Source organism: Ricinus communis, chromosome 9 (genome assembly GCF_019578655.1).
Source record: "Ricinus communis isolate WT05 ecotype wild-type chromosome 9, ASM1957865v1, whole genome shotgun sequence".
In the NCBI taxonomy this organism is placed as follows: Eukaryota; Viridiplantae; Streptophyta; class Magnoliopsida; order Malpighiales; family Euphorbiaceae; genus Ricinus; species Ricinus communis.
The window spans coordinates 17921676-17939248 of NC_063264.1; the positions used below are offsets into that span (position 1 = coordinate 17921676).

Genomic DNA, 17573 nt, shown 5'->3' on the forward strand with positions numbered 1-17573 from the left:
GTAAATCTGATAAAAAAATTAAAGAATATAGATATTTTTATTATTTTCTTAAGAACTTGATCAAAGTGAACTGGCTTACTCCGAAAAATAAATAAAATAAATAAATTTTATCAAACCGGTTAGACCAACAATTCAACCGGTCTAATTGATTGAACAGTGATTAGATTTATGATCGGTTTGATCATTGGATAGGTTTTACAACATTATATTATATGTGCATTTCCCCCATTCTGCAGGGAGAAAGAAAAAATGAATCGACCAAGAAAAATAAATAATCAGCTGGGGTGGAAGATAGAAACAGTATACGAAAAAAAGTGAATTAATAGAATAAAACTACTGACCAAGAAATGAGTAATAAATAATTTGATGATCAAATATAGTGGAACCATTATATTTCTGCTTTTGATCCAATTCTCGTCTCACTTGTATTTCTGAGTGATCTTACGTTTAGTTCTTCTGCTAAACTGCACTGTTAGGTGCTGTCTGCCACTGTAAGGAAACTTCTATACCAATTAGCAGAAATCTTTGGTTTGCGTGGAAGGGTTTGGCGATCAACATAATAGAGCCCATACCGCACGCTGTAACCATCTATCCATTCAAAGTTGTCTACAAGGCTCCATACAAAATACCCTCTCACATCAGCTCCATTCCTACCAGTGAAACACAAACAATCAAAGAAGCAAAAAGAAAAATTTCAACAACAGTTTGCCCGTTGGGCTAGTTGTTGGAGATGGCCGGAAGAGCAAAGAACAAATACCCAGAAACTGACTTCTGAGAAAAAATGTGACACAACTGTATAACTACTTTTCATTGGCTGAGTTAAGTCTTGCAAAGTTTCTAGTGCAACAACTAGTATCTAAGACACTTTACACCGTACCATGAATTTTCATCCCATGGAAGATGCTAGGCAAAATCTTAGTAACTCCACATTTGTGCTAACAGGTTCCAGTTATATATACAGTAACGAATAGATGAATGATATATGTAGTGCTTATGTTTTACATTCCACTTGGGTGATTGATAATATACCTTTTAGCTATTTAATCATTTAATACTAAAATTTGTATTACTTATTTAATGATTTAATGTGTAAATGCAATATATACCAATCTGATGATCGCTTATAATGCTGGATGTAAGAGATTAACCTTCTGAAACCCTCTCCCTCTTTAAAATTTCTAATGTATTACTATCACTCAAATGAAGCTGAAATTTCTTTTGTTTTGCATTTTACTTGATTAAATATTATTTATCTTTGAAGTTTGGTCTGATATATAAATCAGTCTCTATATTATTTTATTACATTGAAACATCCTTGAGTTTTAATAGAATTAACTACTATTCTTGTCTGTAATTTAAAATTATAATTTGGTCATTGAATTTATTATTAAGTATCAAACTCGTCCAAAAATTAATTTTATTATCAAATTAGAATAAAATCTTATTATTAGCACAAGGTAATTATATTAATTAAATAAAATTTTTCTTCTATAATATTAAAACTACTTAGATTTATAACTACATAGTAATTTAATAATATTATACAAGTAAGTCTTTTAATACATTTAAATTTTTCTAAGTTTAAATTATGTTAAAAAAAAAAGTAAAAGAGTATTAAATTTATTATTTTAATTAGATACTAAAACTAACTTATGCTAAAAATAAAATTTTATTCTAATTTGATAAAAAAATTAATTTTAAATAAATTTGATACTTAATAATAATTAAGGTCAATGATTAAATTGTTATCTTAAATTACCAATTTATTATTTCACTTGATCTCTAATATCAATTAGATATTTAAGTCCGCTGGCCCATCTCAAATTCAGTGTTAGCCACACAACATGAATATGAGACTGCTAAAAATTATATATGGAACTATATTGTCACAAAAATTGGCAATATTATTGTATCTTTCCTTAACACAGTTAACAATCTTCTCCATTTCTCTTAGAACCAAAAAGAACCTTGGATTTCCCATCTACAAGGATGAAAACATAAAAAATGAGGAAGGGTCTATGATAGTGATACCACCACATTGCAATAAATGATGGACTAGTACCAAATACCGGTTCGCTAATTAGAACCCCATCTCTTTCTCCGGTTGTGTGGACAAAGCCCCGGATGGCGCGATCCCAGCCTAGAACACAAGCAGAATGGATACAATCCTTGGCATATAATGTTGTATCATGGTTAGTAGCAATGAAATCTATACTTCCTTTTACTATGCTAATTTCTTCAGGGGAAAACTTTGGCAATGCACTTCCATGAAAGTGACGCATCTCCAGAGGATAATCTCTCTGTACAGTGGGATCCAACAGCCTCCATACCAAGAGAATGTCATTTCATATTTCTTCCTTATTGTATGTTGTATAAAAATATGGTTGTCTTTTGAGCAGGTTTTCAAGCATTAAACATAGTTGCTAATGGATCTTTTTTCTGAATTAATATCTGAACAACTCAATAATAACGATTTTGGTACACAAAAACTTGCATAATTTCATGGAGTGATTCACAAAATTTGTGTGTATAGAGTTCACTATTGCTTATCTAAATGGAAGAATGTACTCACCAGCCTAATTGAAAAGCCAGGGCCCTGCTAGCAGCTTGTTGATCAAATTCATTATTGTCACTATATGGTCATACATCATTGTATTTGCAATTAGACCTATTGAACCACCTTGCCTTGGCTACATCAAATACAATTGAATATCAAAATTAACATATCACTGATCACATTATAGCACCCCTTAAATACACAAGGGTTGAAGCACATCTTTGTTACTAGGAAATATTCGCGGTATAGCTTAGTGGCCTTGGCATGTGCTAATATCATGTTATACATAGCAATGAGAGGCTAAGAATCAGAATTACCAAGTGAACAGTTTTCGAAAGGCGGCGAACAGTGAGTTGGAGGGTACCATCCCTTCATATAGGCCATGTCTGCAAATAAGTTTGGTTGTTTAAGGTTGTCCAGTATTTAATTTAATGTCCAAAGTTCCTGAAACAAGTTCTGCCAAGTGGACAAAATCTTCCCTATAAGAAACACATGCATCTAAATACCCATATAAAATTAGACATTTTATAAAATTGTTAATCTCAGAAATGGGAGCTGGAATTGTTAGAAAAGTAATGCGGAATTATTTAAGTGTTTACGTGTCTTGTTAATTTACTTAGTCAAATAAATTAGCTATTAAAAGTCCTAGTCTAAATGAGTCAGTTAGTAGTGGTCTTATTTTCGGAGTCTTTTTCTGTTAGTAGGTTGCTTCATTTATTTTTGTAAGTCTGTTATTTCTCTAGTTGTATTTAAGAAGCATTTGGATTCAATAAAGATTAATCAGTTCAGCTGCTACTTTTCTTTTGCTATTGCTATAATTTTCTGTTTTAAACACACTTATTTTTATCATCTAGTATCAGAGCCTCCACTGAGGCCTGAGTTTTTTTTTGTGATGGCAAGCAGCAGCATGTCGAATGGAGTGAACATTTTCCAACCAACAATACTGATTTTTAATGGCAGCAACTATGATGTTTGGAGTACGAAGATGAAAACTCTCTTCATTTCCCAAGATCTATGGGATTTGGTAGAGAAAGGCTACGGCGATGAAGGTGTAACGGCCGATGCTTTGAAGGACATGCGAAAGAAGGATGCGAAAGCTCTCTTCTTCATTCAACAAGGAGTGGATGATGCTATTTTTTCTTCTCGAATTTCTGCTGCAACAAAAGCAAAAGAAGCATGGGATGCTCTCATGAATGGGTATCAAGGCACAACAAAGGTATTAACTGTCAAGCTACAAACACTTCGTAGAAAGTTTGAAAGCTTTAAAATGAAGGATGGAGAGAGTATAGATGATTGTTCCAACAATCTCATGGGCATAGTCAATCAAATGAGGAAGTACAGAGAAAATATTACTGATCAGAAGGTTGTTGAGAAATTACTATGAAGTTTGACCCAGAAGTATGATTCTGCCGTGTCGGCGATAGAAGAATCCAAAGACTTAACAGTCTTGACAATTGATGAATTACTGGGTTCCTTACAATCCCATGAAGATAGATACAAAAGCTATGAGGAGAGCTCTTTGGAGAAGGCATTTCAAACTAAACTGAGATTGTCAAATGACCATGAAGGTGGCAGTAGCAACACGAATCGTGGAGGTTATTCTTCTCACGGAAAAAGAGGAGGTAGAGGAGCTAGAGGAGGTGGACGCTCAGGTGACAAAAATCAACAATCTCAAGGCGAAGGTGAAACTCAAAACCGTAAGTTCAGGTGTTATTATTATGACAAAATGGTCATATTGAAAGGTATTGCCGTGTAAAAGAGAGAGATGAAAAGCAAGCTAATTTTGTTGAAGAAAAGGATAAAGATGAGCCTTAATGTTTATTTCTTGCTTGCTTTACTACTAATGTTTGCTCTTTAGATGTATGGTATATGGATAGTGGTTGTAGCAGTCATATGACAGCAAATTTGGAGGCATTTATCACCTTGGATAGGTTAGTCAGAACAAGTGTGAAGACAGCTGATGGCACAATCCGCAAAACTGAAGGAAAGGGAGTAGTGAAGCTGAATTCTTGCGGAGGCAGCTGCATCAAAGACGTGCTTTATGTTCCAGATTTGGACTCCAACTTGTTGAGTGTTGGGCAATTTTTAAGAGAAGGCTACTCATTACTTTTTGAAGATTTATCATGCTCTATTTTTACAGATAGAAGTAAGGATAAGTTGCTGCTCAAGGTCACGATGGCAAAAAATAATATGTTTCCTATCAATTCGAGTGATGAGAATCAAGCCCTTCCTATCTCAGTAAATAATGACAATTGGATATGGCATCACAGGTGTGGTCACTTGAATTTCAACTGCTTAAAGTTGATGTCTGATTAAGATTTAGTGGATGGATTGCCCTCCATTCAGCATGAAAATGATGTGTGTGAAAGTTGTGCACTTGGGAAACAACACAGAGAGTCCTTTCAAAAAGGGCATGCGAGGAGAGCTACAAAACCTCTTGAGTTGGTTCATGCTGATGTTTGCGGCCCAATGCAAACTCCATCTCTTGATAATAACATATATTTTCTTGTGTTTGTTGATGATTATAGCAGGATGACATGGGTGTATTTTCTTTAGCATAAATCAGATGTGCTGTCTTTTTTCAAAATATTCAAGTCTCTTGTTGAAAAGCAAAGCGGGTATGAGTTGCAGACACTGCGAACAAATCATGGTGGAGAATTTTTGTCCAATGCTTTCACCAAATTTTGTGAAGATTGTGGAGTTTGGAGGCAACTAACAACAAGCTATACACCCCAATAAAACGGAGTTACGGAAAGGAAGAACAAAAGCCTTATCGAGATGGCAAAATGCATGCTAAAAGCAAAAAGTCTTCCAAAGTACCTATGGGCGGAAGCAGTGCACACAGCAGCCTATATCTTGAACAAAAATCCAACAACAGCGTTGCAAAATCTAACACCATTCGAAGCATGGAATGGATGGAAGCCTAAAGTAACCCATTTTAAAGTTTTTGGATGCATTTCGTATGTTCATACTCCATCACAACAACGGAGTAAACTTGATGATAACAGTATTAAATGCATCTTTATGGGTTATAGTCTTAATACCAAAGGCTATCATTTTTATGATCAAATTGCTAAAAAGCTTATCATTAGTCGTGATGCTTTGTTTGATGAGAAAAATGCATGGAATTAGGATGAGAAAGAGGGTTGTCCAGAATTTTTTCAAATAAAGGAAATGGATACACAAGAAATTGATGCTGGTGATGGTGGTCAGAGTTCAGGTTCTTCAACGTCTTCAACAAACTCATCCAGTCCGATGAATTCAACACCAACAAATTCTCCTAGTTCTGAAGGTGGCACATCATCAAGCGGATCTTCTACACCTTCAAGAAAATGGGGGTCATTGCTCGAAATTTATCAAAGAACAGAAAGGGGTTTACTTGCTCAGATTGAAGAACTAAATTGCTTTGAAGATGCTATGGTTTCAAAGGAATGGCTCACTGTAATGGATACAGAAATGCAGTCTTTGGAAAGAAATCAAACGTGGGAGTTAGTTGAATTACCAGAAGACAAGAAGGTGGTTGGGTTGAAATGGGTTTATAAACTCAAATTTAAACCTGATGGCACAATTCAGAAACACAAAGCAAGATTGGTGGCTCGTGGATACATGCAAAAAGAAGGTATTGATTTTGAGGAAACATTTTCTCCAGTAGCTAGATTTGACACTATTAGAACTATTTTTGCTATTGCTGCTCAATACAAGTGGAGTGTGTATCAATTTGATGAGAAATCAGCATTTTTGAATGGTATTTTGGATGAGGAAGTATTTGTGGAGCAGCCAAGAGGGTATGAAGTTAAAGGCGAAGAAAACAAAGTCTATCGCCTCAAAAAAGCTTTGTACGGGCTGAAGCAAGCTCCAAGAGCCTGGTACGAAAGAATTGATGGGCATTTCACAAAAAATAATTTTGAAAGAAGCGCAAGTGAACCAACTTTGTAAGTAAAGGCAAACGAAGCTGGAGAGGTACTCATTGTTTGTCTTTATGTAGATGATTTGGTGTATACTAGTAATAGTGCTAAAATGATTGCTGAATTTAAGAAGCTTATGATTGATGAGTTTGATATGACTGACATGGGATTGATGAGTTATTTTTTGGGGTTAGAAGTGCATCAATATGCTACTGAAATTTTTGTTTCTCAACAAAAATAGATGAGAGATATTCTCGAAAGGCTAAAATTGCAGGACTATAATCCTGTCAAGACTCCTCTGGTTGCAAATCAACAGTTCAGTATTCATGATGGAGAAGAAAAGGCTGATGCAAGTGTTTATCGTAGCTTAATTGGGAGCTTGCTTTATCTCACTAACACTAGGCCAGACATTTTACAAGCTATAAGTCTACTGTCAAGGTTTATGCAAAGTCCAAGTATGGTGCACTATAGGGCAGCAAAAAGAATTTTGCGATACCTAAAAGGAACAAGCACTTATGGTCTTTGGTACAGTGGTGATAATCTGAAAATAAGTGGTTTCTCGGATAGCGATTGGGCAGGTTCAATTGATGATCGAAGAAGTACTTCAGGTTACATTTTCATTCTTGGTTCAAGTGCAATATCATGGAGTTCCAGGAAGCAGACCTCTACAGCTCTTTCGTCATCGGAAGCTGAGTACATGGCTGTAACATCAGCGGCATGCCAGGCAGTGTGGTTACAGCAAATTATGAAGGATGTGAAGCAAGAGCAAAATGTGACTACAATCTTCTGCGACAATCAATCCACCATTGCCATGACTAAGAATCCTATTTTTCATAGTCGAACAAGGCACATTGAGACGTGTCATCACTTCATCAGAGAATTGGTAGCGAAAGGATGTATTGAGATTGCATATTGCAATACAGATGAGCAGCAAGCTGATATGTTCACAAAGCCTCTCTCTTTGGCCAAATTTGAAAAATTCAGGCATTTGATTGGTGTTATGGACTTCTGCATTAAGGGGGGCTGTTAGAAAAGTAATGCAGAATTATTTAAATGTTTACGTGTCTTGTTAATTTACTTAGTCAAATAAATTAGCTATTAAAAGTCCTAGTCTAAATGAGTCAGTTAGTAGTGGTCTTATTTTCGGAGTCTTTTTCTGTTAGTAGGTTGCTTCCTTTATTTTTATAAGTCTGTTATTTCTCTAGGTGTATTTAAGAATCATTTGGATTCAATAAAGATTAATCAGTTCAGCTGCTACTTTTTTTCTGCTATTGCTATAATTTTCTGTTTTAAACACACTTATTTTTTATCAAGAATCACTGCATGAGAGGACTAAGCCCCTGATCCATATCTGTCCTCTAGCTCTTATGGGATATCATGATGGTGTATTGTCACGAATGGCTCGATCCCTGCATTTAGCAATGGGTAATAGCTTATGAAAGCACCGGTCCAATATTCTAAGCAGTTTCAGCAAGCTAACCAAATGATGCCTAATGAACAAAAACGGTTAAATAAGTTACCCCTGGGTAAGAGATTATCTATAAGATTATTGTAGAAGATGATTCCTCTTGTATTAACTTCAACAAACCTTCCCTCTGTTACAGCCCAAGATCATAATTCTATCAATTAATTAAAAAGAAAAATAGCAAAGCATGCCTACAATTATTTATTTATTTTGTTAAATTATTATTATTGATTGCACATACTAGGCAAGATTCTGCTCCATGAGATTGAAAATCTATATGCATTTATTCCAAGAGGTTGCATCAGTTCGATATCTTCTTGTGCATACAAAATTAAAAGAAAGTAGAATATATTTTTAATTAGTTTTGAAGTTTATGAGTGGAATGCAAAATAGACAAAGGAAAATAAAAACTTCAAAGTAAAAAGATATACCAAGAACAGATGATAATAATTATCTGCAATATCTCCATTATCATCATTCTTTATGTTACCTGGAAATTGTATTGTTAATCAAATAATCAACGTCCTTAATTGTATGCTTAAAGTTACAAAAGTAATATACAAAATAAAGATTAATAAAATAATGTACCTGAAATGTGACTGAAAACATCCCAGTTATTGAGGCTCTTACCATCTTCAAGGTAAGCTCCTTCAATCTGTAATATGACAGTGGTCAATTAAGCATTGCAGACAGGAAAGAAACAAGGTTAGTTAAATTAATTAACAAAGGACAAATTGAAGATAGATACATACCTGATATGAAGAAGTACTTGTTCCAAAGGGAAAGCCATCTGGGAATTGAGATCTTTTAACATCTTATGGTTCAGAATCACTAGTTGTTTATGCTAAAGAAAGATCAAATAACATAAGATTAATACAGAAGAAAGAGAAGAATAGCTGATGAGCTCCTTTAACTGTCATAATGGTGTTGACTCTATGACATAAGAAAAAAAAAAGAGCAGGGAAATCATAACTGGCTTTAAGGAGTGGATCTTCCTGAATATTGTGGGGCAACCTCTGCAGCTATATTTTTATTTTGTGGTCTTTTATCTCCATTCATGTATATGGTTTATTTTCTTTTCCTTTGTCTATATGTATAAGAAACTCTTCACATTCAAAGATTATGATAATCTAAAATATTTGTTAAAAACTTACTTCAAGCTGTAGCAACATTTTATTTCAATGATGAGAAGGTAATTAGCTTATTTCCATTATGATGTGGTGTTAATATATTTTGGTAGAAATAAAATTTTTTTTATTTTTTTGAAAAATAAGAATATAATTTGTTCAGTAGTAAAACAATAAATAATCATAAAATAAAATATGTAAAAGAATTTTGACATAAATAGTTAAAATTGTATAATTCATGATTAATGCGTTGTATATATCGACTATTTTAAATAAATTTAATTGTAACAATATCAATAAAAAAATATAATTATTGACTCTTCGAATATATTAAATCTCAATAATACATTCAAAAAAAAATATACAAACTTTATAAAAAGAATACAGCAGCTGCCAAGAAAAATTCAAAATATTGTAATAATAATTAAAAGAAAACAAACAGATCTCATAATTATTATGAGCTTAATAAAAATAACATAAAATAAAAGAAAAGAGTGTTAAGGACATTCTTTCTATTACCATCTTTCCATAAACAAGATATTAACTTATTAAATAAGGCAAGTGGAAATGGTATTTTTATAATACTTTTATAATCTTAAGATATTTTTGTGTCATATTTTATAATTAGTTTTAGCTTATTTACAAGTGAAAGTGGCATTTTTGTAATAATCTTATAATTTAATTATAAGAATTTTTTAGTTTGAACGCATTGGGTCTTTTGTTTATTTGTTATGTTTTCACTTTTTTAATTTTTTCTGTCCACTAATTTTATTTTTTTATTAGTATAATTATTTTTGGTAAAAAAGTACAGATAGCCCCCTGAACTTTTTAGCAAATCTAAATCAAACTCTTACATTTCAAGTTTCAATAATTAAATCCTTGAACTAACTAAAAAAGAGCAATTAGTTCCCTGTCCCTAACTTCGTCTAAAACACTAGTTATAGACGTTAAAAGGCTTTGGTAATTAATCGAAGTGGGTCCCAAAAGTTAATATTACCGTTGTGAAATCAATGATATTATCTATTGTCACTTTGTTTTCCATCTTCTTCCTCAGAATACTGAGTTCTGAGGTTGTAATTAATCAAGGACTGCAAACAACCAGTACCATGCAAATCAATAGTCATTTAGATATGCAATGGCAGAAAGAAGCAATGGTAATATGAATCACCAAAGCCTCAATTTAGGGTTTCAAAACATAGAAATAAAGAAGAAAATGGAAAACAAAGTGAAAATAGATAGTATGATTGATTTTACAACGTAATATTAACTTTTGGGACCCACTTCAATTAATTACCAAAGCCTTTAACGTCTACAACTAGTGTTTTAGATGGAATTAGGAACATGGGACTATAATTGCTAGTTAGTTCGAGGGTTCAATTATTGAAACTTTTAGTGTAAGAGTTTAATTGAAATTCGCTAAAAAGTTCAGGGGGCTATCCTTACCTTTTGCCATTTTATTTTATTGACTCACAAACAATAAAAAGAAGCACAAATTATATTAAGAGTCTACGTTTAAAAAACTCAAGAGTTTACTTGATTTAACTTTTAATGTAAATTTTTTTTTAAAAAAAAAAACTTGAATTTTAATTTTGTAAATACAATCATTTCATATAAAAATAAGTATTTCATTATTATTGAAATATAATATTTTTTGTAATTAAAAATCTATTTAAAGATATTAATAAGGTGTTGAAACAAAAATAATAACTAAATAACAATGTTAAGTTAGCATGATGAAATAAAATAAGAAAATTCTAACATTTTAAGAGTATTATAAAACTGCCCTTATTATTTGCCTTATTCAGTATAGTTATATTAATTTAAAATATAACACTTGTTTTATTTATAAAAAGAATGTGCCTAACACTAGTGAAAGACAACTCTGTCAATTTAGATATAATTAGCGGCGGGTAAAAATAAGAGATTTTAATAACACAGAGTAATAAGAAAAGAAAAAGAAACAATTAGATTTTTTTTAAACTATTTAATTTTGAATATGACGTTTATTTATTAAAATTTTATACAATGGAAAACAGTGTGTTATACCGTTTAACTAGTTGAAAAATGGAAAAAGATATGTACATAAACTAACCTTTTAACTTGACCTAGTTACTGAGTGATCAAAGGATTGCTTTGAAGTAGAAGCAGAGGGAATAAAAAATAGCAATGACAATGGGTAGGGTATCCATCCATTTAGGAATAACTTAACTCGAATCTGATTAAAATATATATATTTAAATTCATTCTTGACTCGCTTAAAAAAATTACCAATATTATTTAAATCTGTTCCAAATTTGAAAAGAAATATTTTACATACTATCTGAACTCGATAAAAATCCATGTAACATATATATATATATATAATAAATTTTTTGAATATTTAAATAGATAACAGATACTCTATCCCTTAAATACTTATTTATATAAATAATCAGATAATTAAATTGATACTTATTTGCAGAACCTATTTATAATAATTAAATTCTAAATTATATAAATAAAAAACTAATAAAACTACAAAATCTAAACTATGTAGTTTAAATAGAACTTTATAATTTTAATTTTTTATTATTTTATTTCATACACATAATATATATGTATGTTATTTAAAGGGGTATCGGATTCCGAATTCGGGTACTCTATTCTTGTATCCATTTAAATAATCGGATTTGGATAGTAGATATCCGAAAATTCAAATACGAACCCGACACAGATATTAGAATTTAAGTCCAAAACCATCTTATATCCATTTATAATTATTTGAATTCATCCTATTAGAATTTGATCGCGCCGAATATCCGAAAATACTCGTCTAACTGCTATCCCTAATAATGAACTTTCACTGTAGAGAAAAAATCTCTCTCGAACCTTCCTGTTAAACACCTAGCTTTAGATTTTTAGTTAAGGGTAACCATTGGAAATTTATCTTGCTTGCTCTAATAAATTGTCAAATAAGTGATAACCATAAATAAATTAAACATATTATTATTTGTTAATAATAATTAAATATTATTATTATTAACAACGATAAATAGAATTTGACTTTCATTCCATACTGAAACAATATATATATATATAATATGATCCTTCTTATTTCCATTCTTCATTCTCATTCCTATTCTCGAATATGAACCAAATGAATCCCAATATATTTGTGGCTGAATTCATTGAGTATTAGGCTATGTAATATGCGTGTTATTTTAGTGTTAGGCTATCTAATGATAAATGGGATGAAGATAATCCTCAGTTGGAATACAAATTCTTATTGTAACTGAGCTAAAATACTGACATAACATATAATTTGGTGATATTTTGGTGCAATGATAAATTGAAGATGGAATTATGCAGGATGACAGAATGATGCTGAAATTGCAGAGATTAGTTGCTTTGAACGTGTTTTCAATGTGAGACCATTTTAAGAAAGAGATTGTTCTCAAACCAGTAAACATTATTTCATTAATGAAGTCAAATTTTTTTGACATTAATACTTAGTACTTGCTAAATAGGTAACAAAATGAGAGAGGTTAACTTGTAACCTTCACAGGTGGCTATGTTTTCTTCCTTTTTTCTATGCCTTCTTTTTCCTTTTTTCTATTAACCATGGAGCCAATGCTTGTAGTGACCTGCATTCTCATCATTGTCTAGAAATAGCAGCTATGGAGGTGCACAAAGTTGTTACCGCCTTGGGTATAATATTCGAATTTTTTTTTTAATAATTGATAATATTAATAATAATTAATAAATAAATTTTTATTTAAATAAATTTTATTTATTTTTTATTTGGTTTAAATTAAAATAATTTAAATGGATATTTTAATGCTAAACAAATAAATAAATTATTTTCTATATCTTATTAATTTGATTTTTAAAGAATTAATTAAGTAAATTTTATGAGAAATAAATTATATTTTTGGTTAATCAAATTTTCTTCTAAATGAATATATATAAATCAAATTTTATAATTGAGAGTTATGGAAAAATTTGTAAAAAAATTTTATAAAAGAGTTATTAGAGAAAATGGCATTTTAATTAATTAATGGTGTTAAATTTTAAATTAAAAAATATTTAGTAATTAATTAATAAAATTAATTGTGTATTAGAATTAAATTAAAAATTTATTTTTGGATAAAAATTAAAAGTAAATTTTATTAATATGAGATACTATTAAGTAGTTTCTAAAAAAAGAAATGTTCTTTTAAGTCCCTCAACCCTCTTCCTCCTCTCACTTTCACTCTCTCTCTTACCCGCTCACATATCAACTCCGACCAACCCTTTTCCTGTCACCGTTCAGCCTAAAACCACCAGCTATATTCATCTTGTTTCACCTAGATTCTTGGAAACCCGAGGTGAGCTTTTCTTTTTTCTCATCGGAAAAACGAGTTTGAGGGAGGAAGAAGGTGAGTTAGCGGCTGCCACCTTCTTTCTGGCCAATCGACGGTGTTCGATGCCAAAGCGGCATCAGCAAACGATTTCCCCAGCCCCGAAAAACGTCCACCTGGAGCAGGGCAGCCGATGACATGGCCGGAGGAGGGTGGACGTCGCTCGCGGGAGCTGAATCTTCACTGGCCCGATCTGCAGCAAGGGTTAGGAGTTACGCGACGAGATTTGTACGGCTGAACTCCTCTTGTTATGACTTTCATGATGGTGATCTTTGCTTTCTTTTCCGACGAATTTGAGATTTGTCGGCCACCACGTGCAGCGGTGCTCCGTGATGCGTGTTGGATGATAAAATTTTCGCAATGAAATTCTGAGACCTCCCCTCGGCGTGAGCTTTCTTTTGGCGGCAGCTGCGATGCGAACGGTGGCCGGAGATGAAGGTTCGCGGTGGAGAGAAAAAGTGGGTGGCAGCCGTATTTTTTGGCTTTTCCGGCGAGCTTCGACGAGGAATGGATAATCAGAGGACATATCCGGACTCCTCTCAGCTCAAGCTTCGCAATGCCACCAGTTTCGTGGCGACGAACCCCGTTTGCAAATCGACGGTCGAAATCGTCCGTAAATCTCTTCGAATGATCGGGAGTCGGATCGAAAGATCAGAATCGGGGATCGTCATCAGCGTCGTTTCGACCGGATCGTCGATCGGACTCCGGCGGCTGGAGGCGAGTCGACCGAGCGATCAAGCGTCTCGATAATTCTCTGACCCTTTGAATTTAGAATTCTTTGTCAAAATTATATGTTATTGAATTGTGTTTACCATTAGAAAATATTTTGTGTTGAAATATTTATTTGTCGGACTGTCTGCCTTAGATTGTGTTTTGGGATGTGTGGCGGAGTCGAGAAATTAGCGGCGGAGTCAGAAAATTAGTGAAGTCTTAGGGACCCGACTCCCGTTAAAATGAATTGTTAGATATTTGAAGTATTTTTGGCAGTCCTAGTCCCATTTCACGGAGGGGGGGGGGGGGGGGGGGGGGGGTAAATGTCCGTGTTTTAAGGGAGGTTCTACTGAATTTTCTAGAATTTACCCGAGTCGAGATTCTTAGTCAGTCAATCCTAGAAATCTAGACCTAGAGTTAATTGTCAACTGTTTCAGCATTATTGATAAAAAAAATTTCCTGATTAGATAAATCTGTCGGTTCGGCTCGCTCCACCCGAGGTATCGGAATAGAGCTAGGAGGTCGTCAAAGTTGTGAGTTAAAGTCATATATCTCCTTATGTGTGTCATGCTAATATTTTACGCGATATCTCTGATTAAATTATTAATATTTTGATTATTTAGTTATATACTGTTTATATATGTTTCATTTTTCCGCATTATAATTTTATCGATTTTTTGTTGGCTCAGGACGGAACGATAGTAGAACATAGTATTTTGATGAGTGCACCGGTATAAATCCGAGAGTGATGGAAAAATGATAAAATGGTAAATTTAAAAAGGAAAGTTTAAGACTTGCCTTGGTCGAGCATTGCTCTCTGGGCTTAGTAGAGTGTAATGCTATAGCCGTACGTATCCCTTCTAAAGTAGGAATAGGATATATAAAAGGAAGGACTTTAGCATTGCAGAAGAGTAAAGGTCCCTGGTCGAGCATTGCTCTCTGGGCGCCAGCTTATTTGGAAACCTAAGTGACCAGACTGGAGTTAAGGACTCTGGTCGAGCTTTGCTCCTCTAGGCGCCAGTCTTATTGGAGTAAGAGAGCCGAAAGGCTAAGAGTGTTAGTGATAATTAGTGGTTGAACTGGATTTAAGGACCCTGGTCGAGCTTCGCTCTCTGAGCACTAGTTCTGTTAGAATGAGAAAGTCGAGATGTTAGTGTTGAGATTAGTCGAGATGTTAGTATTGAGAGTAGGGTTCTACTGAGGTATCTTGACCCGTTGTATGTGAATGTTATATTTTTACTTTTATTTAAGCATGGCATGACACGAATATTGTTGCATGACTTAATATTTATTTCAAATTAAATAAATGTGTTATTGAAGTGTTTGAAATTATTTTTGGGATATAAGAATTAACTCACTCTCGAGACTAACAGTCTCAATTTCACTGTTTTTCATATCTGTGATTGTTAGTCCTCCCACGGCTCTTATCTAGCAACCCGACTCCTTCATCGTCGGGTGATGTAATTGGTTTGGTATGTTATCTTATAAAATCTTAGATTATCCGCAGTATAATTAATAGACTTATCTGTTGTAATTCTATATAATTTCAGGTCTCGCCTAATTCTTCTGGCAGACCGAATTAAATATGTAAAATTTAACGATTAAGATAAATTGTGGCATCAATAATTTTAGATAAAATTTATTTAAGTTAGTGAGTGTTAGGTTTACTACGGAATTCGGTGGCTTTACGCCTACCCATTTCCTAGTGCCGGTCACGGGCCCACAGATCGGGTCGTGACAAAGTTGGTATCAGAGAAGGACCCCTCTAGTAGATGTGTGGTTCGAGGACGAACCAGGCGGAAGCTGGTGGGCATGTGATAGGCTGGCCTAGAGAGCGGTACGACGAGGGCGGGAAGTGATCGCCGAGGCAAAGAAAAAGATAGGATGCCTGGACAAAGAGCGGCTTCTAGGATGACAGCACTCTAAGGTACAGGGATACATTAATGAATCGAATTGCATATTGAAATAGGGTTGGGGATGGTTGATAATATATATGTAAAGAGTTGGAACTAATCACATGAGGTACCTTTTGGTTGTATGACTGTGGAGTTGTAGAAACTCCAAAGTTAAACGCGTTTGGTTCAAAGAAATTCTAGGATGGGGGACCTCCTACGAAGTTCTCGAACCCGCCAAAGGGACAAAACCGCGAGGCCAGTGGAGGGCCAAAGCGGACAATATCTCATGTGATATGGTTTCGGGTCGTTACATTCAAAAATTCACCACTAGACTCAAAGAAGCTTTCTTTTCTAATGACCCTTTGTGCCAATTCAAAAGACTAGCAACGGGAAAAGAAATGAGATCTTGCTGCTCAGTATGTTTTTCCTATTCTTCAATGGAGTCCTACTTACAATCTTAGGCTCTTCAAATCTGATATCGTTTTTGGTCTTACCATTGCCAGCTTAGCCATTCCTCATGTTCACTAATCAACACGTTTTTCTGGCCTTTTATATTTTCATTCATTTTTTTTTTTTTGGGCTTACGAATTATATGTATTATTACATAAGAAATGTTAAGACAGCAGCTTGAAGATCGTTCCTTTATTCATTAAAAACAAAATGAACACCAAAGGACAAAGAAAGACTTATGACCATATACACTTACTTCTAAGTAGTACCAAAACCTTTAATTTTTTTTTGATACCACACATATTATTTTTGTCTCATCCGATATTACAAAATAGGAATCCGTTGGCTGTCGGTTATCCAAGTAAGTCTTTCCTATATTGACACATCACATGCTGACTGTATGTGTTTAATCTAAGTCATCAGCATGGGACCTACCAGAATAAATTACCACCGTAGGAGCCCTTAATTATACTAGTACTGCTTGAAATAACAACCCTGCTGATTGAAATTCCAGTTTGAAATAGCTGCAGCATGTCCATCTGATTGGCCTAGAGCACCACCACTGCTAGTACCGCCTTCTCTAAGTATATCTATTAAATCACCTTCATAGTTGTCCATTTTCAAGCCAAAGAAGCTATACACTATAATCAATTTATATATAGCCACCAATACGTACATATATATATATATATATATATATATATATATATATAAAGGAAAAAAACAGAGATAAAGAGTAAGGAGGAGAGAGTTTGATGTTATTTATATACATTTTTTTTGCATCCAACAAGACAAGCAGCAAAAATTTTAACACAAAAAAAATCTTTATTTTCTTTCTATCTTAAGGTATATTTATGTTTTGGAAAGATGGATGTTTTGTGGCTTTGAGTTATTAACTAAGGTAGGAAGCAAAGAATGATGAATAAAGAAAAGAGAGAAGCAAAAGAAAGATAAAGTTTTCTCTGCAATTGGGTATTTCTTGTTCTTATTCTTCTTCTTCCTTTCGGTAACAAACAAACAAAACAGAGAAAGATAGAGAGACAATAGATTTTGAGTTTTGAACAAAGAAAGAAAGAGTCACCGC

General features: G+C 33.4%; 1 pseudogene; it reads right to left on the reverse strand.

Annotated features, from left to right (window-relative positions):
- Window positions 1-388: 388 nt before the first annotated feature.
- On the reverse strand, window positions 389-17107 carry LOC8263570 (annotated as a pseudogene).
- Between the last annotated feature and the right edge of the window lie 466 nt (window positions 17108-17573).